Consider the following 13,159-nt stretch of genomic DNA (forward strand, 5'->3'; position numbering starts at 1 on the left):
GCAATCTTCTTCCTGACCTCTCCGCCCCCCCCCCCCCTCCGGCCTATCACCCTCACCTTATCACCCTCACCTTAACCTCCTTCCACCTATCGCATTTCCAATGCCCCTCCCCCAAGTCCCTCCTCCCTACCTTTTATCTTAGCCTGCTTGGCACACTTTCCTCATTCCTGAAGAAGGGCTCATGCCCGAAACATCGATTCTCCTGCTCCTTGGATGCTGCCTGACCTGCTGCGCTTTTCCAGCAACACATTTTCAGCTCTGCATTATGTCTGCACCCAGATGTCATTGAACAGAGAATACATAGTTTTCATGAGTATGCTTATAGCTTTCCATGACCAGTGAGCGCCACAAGAGCTGAGGACATTATCATCCCTCAAAATTAATTTACACGATTTCTTTCATAAGTTTTATTATTGTTCCAATAAATTGACAGTGACATTTTTAAAGGGTTGTTCATTTGTTAACTTGGTTATTGATTAACCAAAACATTAGAGAGCTTATCAACACTACTGTTTTGTTGTGATTTAGAAGCCTTAGACTTGTACTGTTTCACTTTGTGAATAAATCTAAAACTGAGTAAAAATTGTTTTCTGGTCTCCTCAATCACAAACTGGCTATCAGGAAAATGACATATTGGACTAGTCGTTCTCGAGGTAATTAAATTAGATTTCCTACAGTTTGGAAACAGGCCCTTCGGCCCAACCAGTCCACACTGACCCTCCGAAGCGGAAGGGCTTATGCCTGAAATGTCGATTCTCCTGTCCCCTGGATGCTGCCTGACCTGCTGCGCTTTTCCAGCAACACATTTTCGCCTCTGAAGAGTAACCCACCCAGACCCATTTCCCTCTGACTAATGCACCTAACACAATGTGCAATTTAACATGGCCAATTCATCTGACCTGCACGTGTTTAGACTGTGGGAGGAAACCCACGCAGACACGAGAATGTGCAAATTCTACACAGACAGTTCCCCCGAGGCTGGAATCAAATGTGGGACCCTGGCACTATGAGGCAGTAGTGCTAGCCACTGTGCCACCGCACCACCCTAATGAAGGCTTAGATGAGAGTTTCAGCAATAGGTGAGTTGAGGAAGGGCAGATTTGAGGGGCGTTACAAAAGTGGTCTTGGATATGGCATGGGCATGTGATCACAAGTTCATTTCTGGGTCTAATGTGATACGCAGGTTGCAAACAGTTCAATTTAACCTCTGACAGTGCCAGGGAAAATGATAAAGTTAGTAGATAAGTTGGTAGTTGTATCTACCAGTACTTACAACTACGTCTGGCTCCAAATGAAGTTCCCCAAGCTATTATGGTTCCAGGTGGGATACTCTAAATTGTCAACCTCCTAGGTAAGGAGGCATGAACTAGCTCCCCTTCTTTATAGACCTGACCATTCTGTCAGTCACAACAAAGTTAATTTTAAAAAGAACTATTCCCTTGTGGATGTCTTTCTCCCAGACCAAAAGGGTGCCAAATTAACTATGATTTGAAGCCGCCAGTGTTGGACTAGGTGTACAAAGTTAAAAATCACACAACACCAGATTATCGTCCAACAGGTATATTTGGAAACACTAGCTTTTGAGGCACTGTCTCTTCATCAGGTGTTTGTCCCGATAAAGAGGCAGCACCTTGAAAGCTAGTGCTTCCAAATAAGCCTGTTGGACTATAACCTGGTGTCGTGTGATTTTTAACCAAATGAACTAGCTTTCTTGAATGAAAGAATGAGTATATTAGTTACTAAACACCTCCAAATCATGACAGAAAGAAATAATAATGCAACATATGTAAAAAAGATTAAAAATAAGAGGGCAGCTTAAAAAGATAAAAGTTTAAAAAACTATACATATCAGCCTCTGGGTTCTGTGAAGAGTAGATAATGGGACACTGTGGATGTTACGTTGGGTAAAACCAGTAGCAGTGATCTCAGTAGTTGACTTGGCTTTACAGGTCAAGCGAAAGGCCTTTATCTTGTTTCGTCTTAATGGGGTTTTACTTCTTTTCTGGCTTCCGGCAAAGAGGGAGAAATTTTCTCTCTTTTTTTAAACCAACAACACAGGGATAATTAGGCATTTTTTCAGCTGCTACCAGCTTTGAAATTGGATTCAAACTCTTGTCCTTGAGTATTCTTAAAAGGGGAAAACACAAAGATGCCTCTTGTATAAACTAGTATTGTTTTTTTCAATCCCATTCACAGCAGGAGGTAACTCACAGGAAGTTACTGTTCAGTTTGCAGTGCATTTACTATTTACACCCTGTCTCTTTGAAACTTCTTTAACATCCTATGGCGTGAAATTCGAGGTAGTCCCCCAAGGACAAGGATAATTCCAGAGTCACTGAATCACATTGTGCAGAACTTATATTTTCAGTCATTTTTTTGGTCTTCACCTTTTCAAAAACTTGTCATAATTAAAGCTCAAAATGTCCATCGGAAATATACAGTTATGATGTCTTCATGGCACAAACACATAGTCATTATTTCATAAGTGCTGTGCCTTACACTCAGGCTGGATTTTGTGCTCCCCCTCCAGTGAGTTTGAAGGTGTGGGGAGGCCGGGAAACAAAATCTAATGAGCAGGCTAGTCACGGCTCTCTCCGTTGTAATTTTACCAGGGGACATGGTAGAGCCAGGCAGCCCACCTGCCAGTGGGCCAGTTGAAACTCTTAAGTGGGCAATTAACATCCACACAAGAGCCTCATATCAAAATCTTTAGGATTTAGCCAGTGGAGAGAGCAAGACACAGAGAGGGAGAGAGAGAGAGTTATCAACATTTCGTACTCAGCCTGACAGGTTGACTTTGGAGGACTTATATTACATTGGAGCCCTTCATGACCCCTATGGCTTCTCATTCTCTGGCCTCCCATCTCTACCTAACAGGGTCTGACATATATCTCTCTTTATCCCTCTCTCCTTTCTCCACCCACAACAAATATTTCCCAGGTTTCAATACAATGCTTAATGCATCTCCAAGTCACAGGTGCAGAACCTTATTCATAGACCTGACCCCTTCTTTGGTCACAACAAGGTTAATTTAAAATAGAAATAGCTCCCAATGATGCTTTTGGGCATTGGAGAACTGCTGACATCTGATTGGCTAGTAGCTCTCTGAGCTGGTGCTGCTGCAAATGAGGCCAAGATGTCCTGTTTACATTCTATTAATAAGATTAAATGGCTGTGAGCAACCATTACTTTACTGTGTGCAGACTCCCTCCAGCTTTTAGCAGAAGATGGTGGGGACCGTGGGCCCTTTCAGATCAAGTGCTTATTATCTGAAATGCCTGCAACTCAAATCGATGACTCAATAAATTCAAATATGCATAACATGATGCTAAAGAGTTTGATCCATCATGTACCTGTCAGCACTTTTATACATTGATCTGATTAGTTCCACTCCTCTGTTGTTTCCTCATAGCTCTGCACTTGTCAAACATTTCTCCAAAGTATTTTTAAACGTTTTTGTTAAACTTACTTCTATTGTCTCTTTAAACAAAGTTTTAGAACATAGAACGAAGAACAACGCAGCACTGTATAGGCCCTTTGGCCCTCGCCGTTGTGCCTACCTTTTAGCCTATTCTAAGATCAAGCTAACCTACATACCCATGTGCCTATCTTCCATGTGCCTATTCAAGAGTCACTTAAATGTCCCTCAAGTATCTGACTCTACTACCACTGCTGGTAGTGCATTCCACACACCTACCTGTTACAACACGGGGTAAGCTCCCCTGCTTAAGTTAAAACCAGCAACACAGAAAAGATTTACCCCATGCAGCAATCTGTTAAAGTTCAAGGGGCCAAGAATTTTTTCATGCAGAGGGTGGTACGTGTATGGAATGAGCTGCCAGTAGAACTGGTGGAGGCTAGTACAATTGCAAAATTTAAAAGGCATCTGGATGGGTATATGAATAGGAAGGGTTTGGAGGGATCTGGGCCAGGTGCTGGCAGGTGGGAATAGATTGGGTTGGGATATCTGGTCAGCATGGATGAGTTGGATTGAAGGGTCTGTTTCCGTGCTGTACATCTCTATGACTCTAGAAGTAAAAATTAACAATTTTATTTCTTAAAATATAAGAGAGAATAATTAACTAATAACTATTTACAACTGCATCTTCTAACCTATCATCTACCTTCCCCTTCCACAATACTAGTCTGATAAAATTCCCAATTAAGATTTACAAAACAAACTTCTTATCTCAAAACCAGATAGCTTTCAGTTCTTCTATTTGGATCTAGGTTTGCTTGCTGAGTGGAAGGTAAATTCTACTGTGACATCTAGGAATGGCAGTTTGTTGTTTTTTTTCCTCCTTTTTAGTGAATCTTATGTCAGTAACGGTATTATTAATGGTTTTGGAGGTTTCCTCTAATTTGTTTCATTTAATGATGACAAAGGTGGCATCCATGTAGCGGACCCAAAGTTTGGGTTGGATGGTTGGACTGGCATAAAATTCACTAAAGCGGAGGAAAATAACAACAAACTGCCATTCCTAGATGTCACAGTCGAGTGAACAGCCAATGGGCAACTTCAACCCAGCGTCTACAGAAAAACAACACATACAGACCAAATATTGAATTACAGAAGCAATCATTCCAACACCCACAAATGAATCTGCATCAGAACATTATTTCAATGAGCCACCACTCACTGCAGCACAGAGGAACTGCGCAGAGCAGAGGAAAATCACCTGTGCGGTGTATTAAAAAAGAATGCATACCCAATGAACACAGACAACGATTTCTCAGCAACAAACCCAAACAAACAGAAAACACATCCAGAAACTTTAGCCACTCTCCCCTACATCAAAGACATCTCGGAAATGGCTACCAGATTACTTAGACCTCTTGGCATTATGGTAGCCCACAAACCCACCAACTCACTAAAACAGCAGCTAATGAACTTGAAGGACCCTATACAGACAACAATGTCATTTACACAATACTGTGCAAGAACTGTAAAAACACTACATTGGACAAACAGACAGAAAACGAGCCATCAGGATACATGAACACCAACTAGCCACAAAAACACATGACCCTCTCTCACTATTATCCTTACATACAGACAAGGAAGGACACCACTTCGACTGGGCCAACACATCCATTCTCGAACAAGCCAAACAGAGACACACACGAAAATTCCTAGAAATATGGCATTCCAACCAAAATTCTATCAATAAACACATTGAGTTGGACTCCATTTGCCATCTGCTGAGAAAAAGTACTGGAAATGACATCACCATAAGAAATGACATCACCACCGGAAATGACATCACTAACCAAAGAACCCCAAACATATAAATAGAAAGCAGGAATCATTAGCAGTGCTTCGTCCAGAGGCTGACTGAAGATGTTATGTAGTATGGTGATGCAACAAGTGAAGATGAACCTCCCAGCTCAGCGAGCAAACCTACATCCAGAATCTCAACATGAGCTACAAATCTTCTCAAATTTAGATTTTCCTATGTCTTCTTCTTAGGGATTCTGGTTCACAGGTTACTGATCAATAACGGTACTTTTAAGAGAGCTATTTTTCAGGCAGTCTTTTTACATGCTGTAGCTGAGCAGTTCTCCTTCCAACTGTTCAATTTTCCCTGGTCTTATACTCCCAGCATCAGATTGCGTCATTGGCTTCTAAGATTGCCAATATACTCAATTCAAACTTGATTAGAATTTGGTATTTTTCGGGGTAAAATTTAAACTGATTGGTTAATTCTAATTTGTTTTGTCGTTTCCAGCCAACCAACTAATTTAGCTTTTGACCAAGAATTATATTGATACCTTATTGAGAACACTTGGTGCTGTCAGGTAGCTCTACCAGCTTTTAACTCTCTTAAAGGTGCAGTACACCCACATCTTCATAACACCTCCCCCCTTAAGAAAAAAAGAACAATCACAATGAAAAGATGGCTTCATTTTTTCTCTACTTTTTAAACACATTACCCTAACGTACAGATAACTTTCATATAAGTTCACCCTAACTTCTTTCCATATACCTGAATAGATATGACATTAAATAAAGACAAATCTCATCTAAAGTCTATCAGTTAAATCCACGATAACGCATCGGCGATTATATTCTTCTGACTCGCAACATATGTGATTTTTAAATTAAAAGTCTGTAACATGAGACTCCAATGAAATAGTCATATATTCTTGGCTTTAAAGCATTCTAAGAATGTAAGAGGATTGTGACCTGCGTGCACAACCGTCTCCGACACATTGTTCGTGACATACACATTAAAATGTTATAAGGCCAGTACCAAACTCAACAGTTCCTTTTAGCTTGTGGAGCATTTCCTCTTGTGGATGTTGATCTTCTTTGAAAAGTAACCAGCTGGCAGTCCAATCCCATCCTCATCTTCCTGTAGGAGTACAGCTCCAACTCCTATATCACTAGCATCGATGGTGACTTTATAAAGTTTTAAAAAGTTTAGTGTAGCTAAAACTGGTTTGGTGGTTAATATGGCTTTCAAATGATCGAATGCTGCCCAGCATTGTTCTGTCCACTAAAACTTTTGTGTTCTTCTTCACCAAATCAGATAACAGTGCCACTACACTGCTGAAGTTTGGAACAAACTTCCGATAGAATCCATTGAGTCCTAACAATCGAAGTACCTCTTTCTTCGAGGTTGGTCATGGAAATTCCTCAATGGCCTTTGTCTTTGTGTTCCGTGGGGTCAACATTCCATGACCGATGTTATGTCCCAAGGATGTCACCTCTGCTTTTGTGAGTTGAGTTTCATTTAAGTTTATCGGCAGTTTTGCTTCTTGCAGTCATTCAAAAAGCTCTGTCGACTGTACCATGTGATCTGTCCAGGACTTACTAAAGATCACTACATTGTCCAAATGGATTGCACAGTTTGTTAACCCAGCCACAACTCTGTTCAAGAGTCTTTGGAATGTGGCAGTTGCATTCTTCATTCCAAAGGGCATCACTTTCAACTGATATCGCCCATTTGGGGTTGCAAACGCAGAAATTTCTTTCACTGACTTTGATCAAGGTACCTGCCAGTAACCACGCATTAAGTCCAACTTGGTAATGTAATTGGCTTGTCCAACTCTCTCGATGCAGTCCTCCAATTTAGGAATTGGATCTGAGTCTGATTTTGTAATGGCATTGACTTTCCAATAATACATGCAGAATCGTTGAATCCCATCTGGTTTGGGAACTAAGACGATCGGTGAACTCTACTTGCTCTGGCTTGGTTCGATGATGTTCTTGTCAGGCATGACCTCGACCTCCATCTGGACCTGTCTGGCTTTGAAAGAATTAAGCCGATAGGGATGTTCTTTTATCGGAGCGTATTCCCTATATCTACTTCATGTACAACAGCATTAGTCGCCCCATTTGATTCTTACGTATGTCCTTGTACTGCAGTAACTATGCTCCTGAGACAGATAGCTTACTAGCCTATCTAACTCATCAAGGACTTCTTCATTTTTTAATCTATTTTGAGGCAGATCAAAATCCACATCATCTGGATTTGATTCCTCACCCTGCGGGGCAGTAACTAATACCAGTTTCTCCAGTTCTTTCTCTCTAGTATAATACGTTTTAAACACGTTCACATGACATACTCGATACCTTTTTGTTCTATCTGGGATTTTTACCAGATAGTTCACTTGACTCAAGTTTTTCTCAATTTGATAGGGATCAATAAACCAGGCTTTGAAGGGATCTCCTATCACTGGTAACAGTACTAACAAGTTATCCCCTTGGGAAGATGTCAGAGTCTCAGAGCTTTTATCTGCCACCTGCTTCATTCTACACTGTTCCCTGTTTAGATGTAGCTTAGCTAACTCACTGACTCTGTTTAATCTCTCCCTCATCTCCGATACATATTCCAAGTGTGAGATCTCCAACTTTGGTCCTGTCAATTTTTCTTTAGTTAATTTCAAAGGGCCTCTCACTTCATGCCTGAATATTAACTCAAAGGGAGTGAACTGAGTAGATTCATTTGGGGCATCTTAAATGGCATACTTTTAACCCAGTCATTGAGGTAGTCCTGACAGAATGCTGTCAACATGGTCTTCAAGGTCTGATGTCACCTTTCTAAAGCTCCCTGGGATTCAGGATGATATGCATTGGATTTAACATGCTGTATCCCTAAGATAACCATAAGCTCCTTAAACAGCCTCGCAGTAAAATTTGACCCTTTATCCGACTGAATCTCTCTGGGTAGCCCATACCATGTGAAGAGAGCTATTAATTTGTCTACCGTCTTTTTTGCCTTGATACTCTGTAATAGAATTGCCTCCAGAAATCTGCTAGACACATTCATTATGATTAACAAGTACCCGATCCCACTTTTAGTTCTCGGGAGGGCACCTACACAGTCAATTATAACCCATGTGAAAGGTTCTTCAAATGTGGGAATCGGCAACAAAGGTGCTGGTTTTATTACCGCCTGTGGCTTACCTACCATTTGGCATGTATGACACATTCGGCAAAGATTAACCACATTCTTGTGAATTCCAGGCCAATAAAAATGTTTTTGTACCTTAGACTGAGTCTTTCATACCCCTAGGTGACCTCCCTCAGGTAGTTCATGTGCTACCTGTAATGTCTCCTGTGTGTATGCTACCGACAACACAATCTGGTGCACTTCAGCCCATTTCTCCTCTGCACTAACCTGCAATGGTCTCCGTTTCCATCTTAGGATTCTATCTTTCAGATAGTAATCCTCCAGGATATTCTCTGCCTCCTTTTTGGAGTATGCATCCACATATATATCGTTTATTATCTTGTCTTGCTGTTGCAAGTCTCCTAGCCTTTCAGGAGTAAACACTTCTGTCTGACTCTCTGCCTGTTCAGGTTTTTCCTGTACCATTACATCAAACAGGATATCCACTAACTGAATCTCAACTCCTTCATCTTTCTCTTTACTTTTCACTTTGTGCTGTCACTTATGATAGTGGGATCTGGTTACCACACAGTCTGGGAAAATACCAGGATATTTCTGTTTTAACTCCTCTGTTTCTGATCTTCCTTGGGCTCCTCCACAACAAGGGGTGTCACTCCCACCTTGGATCCTGCCAAATCATTCCAAGAACAAACTGAATTCCTAGAACTGACAGTCTGTCAATCACGCCCACTGCAACTTCCCCAGTCTTGAGTTGGCTCTCCAACATGATCTTACATAGGGGAACGCTAAATTTCTGTCCATCTATCCCACAAGTTAGGTAAAAACAATGACTGCAGATGCTGGAAACCAGAGTCTAGATTAGAATGGTGCTGGAAAAGCACATCAGTTCAGGCAGCATCCGAGGAGCAGTAAAAGCGACGTTTTGGGCAAAAGCCCTTCATCAGGAATTCTGTGCTGCTGTGCTTTTCCAGCACCATTCTAATCTATCCCACAAGTTACCACACTCTTGGGTAACAGATCAGAAAGAGTGCATATTCGCTCATCTCTTACTATCAGCGACTGGTTAGATCCTGTATCTCTCAAAATTATAACTTCTTGTCCTTCTCCCCCTGTTCTTTCTGAATAAACTTTACCCACAGAGGCCAATTCTTTTTAGAGATCAGGTACTAACTCCATACTCAGCCCCTTCCTAGGCTGTGCACTCTGCTGCAGCTCCTTGGCGCTTCTTGGGATCTCCTCTACCACCTTCACTAATACCACTGGCTTAGCGTCTTTTACCACATCTTCTCCCACAGTTCCTTTTTTTAACCACAAGTGCTGTGACATCATGTGTCCCAATTTAGCACAGTGAAAACACCCGAGGTCTTTCATCTCCTTTCCACCCTCTTGGGCTTCTTTTTTATCCTGTGGCTAATTCTTACCAGTGTTCTCTACTCTTGGTTTCATAGTGTAGCATCTCCCCTTCTCCCAACTTCTATCTCTCACAGGACAAAATTCTGGCCGGAGGCTTGTCTTATGCACCAACATGTACACATTTGCAAATTCTGCTGCCCTTCTCACTTCCTGAACTTTCTGTTCCTCCACGTGAATTCTTATCATCTCTGGAAGTGAATTTTTAAACTTCTCCAGCAGAATAATCTCTCTTGGAGCCTCAAAAGACCTCAAAGCTATCTATTTTCAAAGCATGGACCCATGGATCAAAATTAATATGTTTAATTCTTTCGAACTCAGCATAATTCTGACATGGTTCCTTCTTTGTGTTTCTAAGCCACTGTCTATATGCTTCTGGTACCAGTTCATAAGCACTTAAAATAGCCTGTTTAAACTTTTCATAATCTCTTGACACCTCATCTGACAGCGTGGCAAATACTTCACTAGCTCTGCCTACCCGTTTAGTCTGAACTGGCGTTACCCTTGGACCACTCCATCTGCCCAGCCAATTTTTCAAATGAAATAAAGAAGGTTTTAACATCTTTCTCATCAAAATTTGGCACAGTTTTGACATATTTATATATATCACTACCTTCTCTTTTAATGTCCATCCTGTTAACTTGACTTTGCTGACTAAGTCGCAACTTCTCAAGTTCAAATTCTCTCTCTTTTTGCTCAACTAACAACTCTCTCTCTCTTTGTTTATCCACTCTCTCTCTCTTTCTTCTCTCTCTCTTTGCTCAGCCAAGAACCTTCTCTCTCTCTCTCTTTTTCCTCACTTTCCCTCTCTTCTCTCTCTCTCTCTTTCTCCCTCTCTTTGTTTATCTTCTCACTACATTTTCCATAATTGTAATTTATAGTTTTTCTATCTCTACTGCACTTATTTGTTTCTCTGACACACCTAAGTGTTTGAGAAATTCCCTTATAATTTCAGCTTGACTTTGTCCTTGGTTAAACCCAAATCAAACTTATTTGTGAATTCTAAAAGTATGGCCTTTTTCTTTCCTTCTAAACTTTCTTGGCAAATTTGAGAATCATCTTCAAATCCCAGAACCTCTTTAGCAACTTTAAGAGCCATTTCTCTCATTGTTAATTTACTCAACCCACAAGTCACTGAAAGCAAACAAATTGCCTCACCTATATTCTATTTAAAGATCTAGGACACTAACCTACAAGTGTTTAAATCTGCTGGGATGTTTCGTACTCGAAATCTATTCAATTCTGTCTTAACCAGTTCAAATCACGGACCCAAGCCCCCAAACTCTCCTGCTTAATTTAAAACCAGCAACACAGAAAAGATTTATCCCGTGCAGCAATCTGTAAAGGTTTGAGACGCCAAGAATTATTTAAAGTAAAAATGAACAACTTTATTTCTTAAAGTATAAGAATGAATAATTAACTAACAACTATTTACAAATCCGTCCTCTAATCTATTGTTTACCTTCTCCTTCCACCATGCTAGTGGGGAGTCAATGGCCTAGTGGTATTGTTGCTGGACTATTAATCCAGATTAACATTCTGGGGATTTGAGTTCAAATCCCACCATAGCCTATGATGGAATTTGAATTCAATAAATATTAAGAATTGAATGACTACTATAAATCTGGGCGGCACGGTGGCTCAGTGATTAGCATTGCTGCCTCACAGCACCAGGGTCCCAGGTTCGATTCCAGTCTTGGGCGACTGTCTGTGTGGAGTTTGCACATTCTCCCAATGTCTGTGTGGGTTTCCTCCGGGTGCTCCGGTTTCCTCCCACAGTCCAAAGATGTGCAGGTCAGGTGAATTAGCCATGCTAAATTGCCCATAGTGTTAGGTACATTAGTCAGAGGGAAATGGGTCTGGGTGGGTTACTCTTTGGAAGTGGACTTGTTGGGCTGGAAGGCCTGTCCCCAAGCTCTAGAGAACCTAATCTAATCTAGTCTAATAAAACTCCTAATTAAGATTTACAAAACTTCTGATCTCAAAACCAGGCACCTTTCAGTTCTTCTATCTGAATCTTTCAGTGTCATCTTCTTAAGGATTCTGCTTCACTGTTTACTGATCAATAAAAATCCTTTTAAGAGAGCTATTTTTCAGGCAGTCTTTTTACATGCTGGTAGCTGGGCAGCTCTCCTCCCAACTGTTCAATTTTCCCTGGTCTTATACTCCCAGCAACAGATTGTGTCATTGGCTTTTAAGATTGTCAATATACTCAATTCAAACTTGATTGGAATATGGTATTTTTCAGGGTATAATTTAAACTGAATGGCCTAATTCAAATCTGTTTTGTCATTTCCAGGCAACCAGCTAATTTAGCTTTTGACCAAGTGTTACATTGTTACCTTATTGAGAACACTTGGTGCTGTCAGGTAGCTCTACCAGCTTTTAACTCTCTTAAAGGTACAGTACACGCACATCTTTATAACCTACCACTCGCTGCATAAAGAATCTACCTCTGACATTTCCCCAAAACCTTCCTCCAATCACCTTAGAATTATGTTGCCTCGTGTTAGCCAACTCTGCCCTGGGAAAGGCTACCTACTCTATCTATTCCTCTCAACATGTTGTACACCTCTATCAAGTCACCTCTCATCCTTCTTTGCTCCAATGAAAAAAGCCCTAGCTCCCTCAACATTACTTCATAAGACATACCCTCCAGTCCAGGAAGCATCCTGGTAAATCTCATCTGCAAAGCTTCCACATTCTTCCTGTAATGAGGTGGCCAGAACTGAACATAATTTCTACATTAAAATAATTCACTGTTTTAAAAAAAACATTTCTGCTCCAAATTATTTCCCATTATTTTGAACGTGTGTCCTCCAGTGACCAATTATCCGGGGTATTTGATAAACCTAACCTGCTGAGGCATCTGGAGCCTCCTACTCTCCTTTCAGTTTATTTTTGTATTCCAGGATGTAAATCCATCACACTGGATTCTCAGCCATATAATGCAAGTATAAAGATATGGGTTTGCAAGTATGTTCAGCCATTAGATTTTGTACTTCAATTGTCTTTTGAGAGATGAATGGGAGCAAGAATTTGCAGACATAGAAAATAAATCACTGAATTGGAGGGATAATCATCTCAAGTCATTCTTGGACACATCCTTGTGGTTAGTTATCAGCAGAGCCTCAGGATAATTTGTTAGCTTTGGGGTATGCTTCACCTGAAGCTTGTATGTGGCATAAATAATATCCTGAAGAAGATCTCATGACATATTGTCTGCATTACATGTTTCAATGATTGCTTCATTTTATGCAAAGTAGTTGCAACTTGTGCTAATGAAAGAGCTAATTTGCATTGACCAAACAGATACTGCAACCTTTTGAACTCTAACAGCAAACAGGAGCATTACGGAAATAAGTAATGTAAAATAAATTAGAGCATTT

The sequence above is a fragment of the Chiloscyllium plagiosum genome, chromosome 10 (genome assembly GCF_004010195.1).
Source record: "Chiloscyllium plagiosum isolate BGI_BamShark_2017 chromosome 10, ASM401019v2, whole genome shotgun sequence".
Lineage (NCBI taxonomy): Eukaryota > Metazoa > Chordata > Chondrichthyes > Orectolobiformes > Hemiscylliidae > Chiloscyllium > Chiloscyllium plagiosum.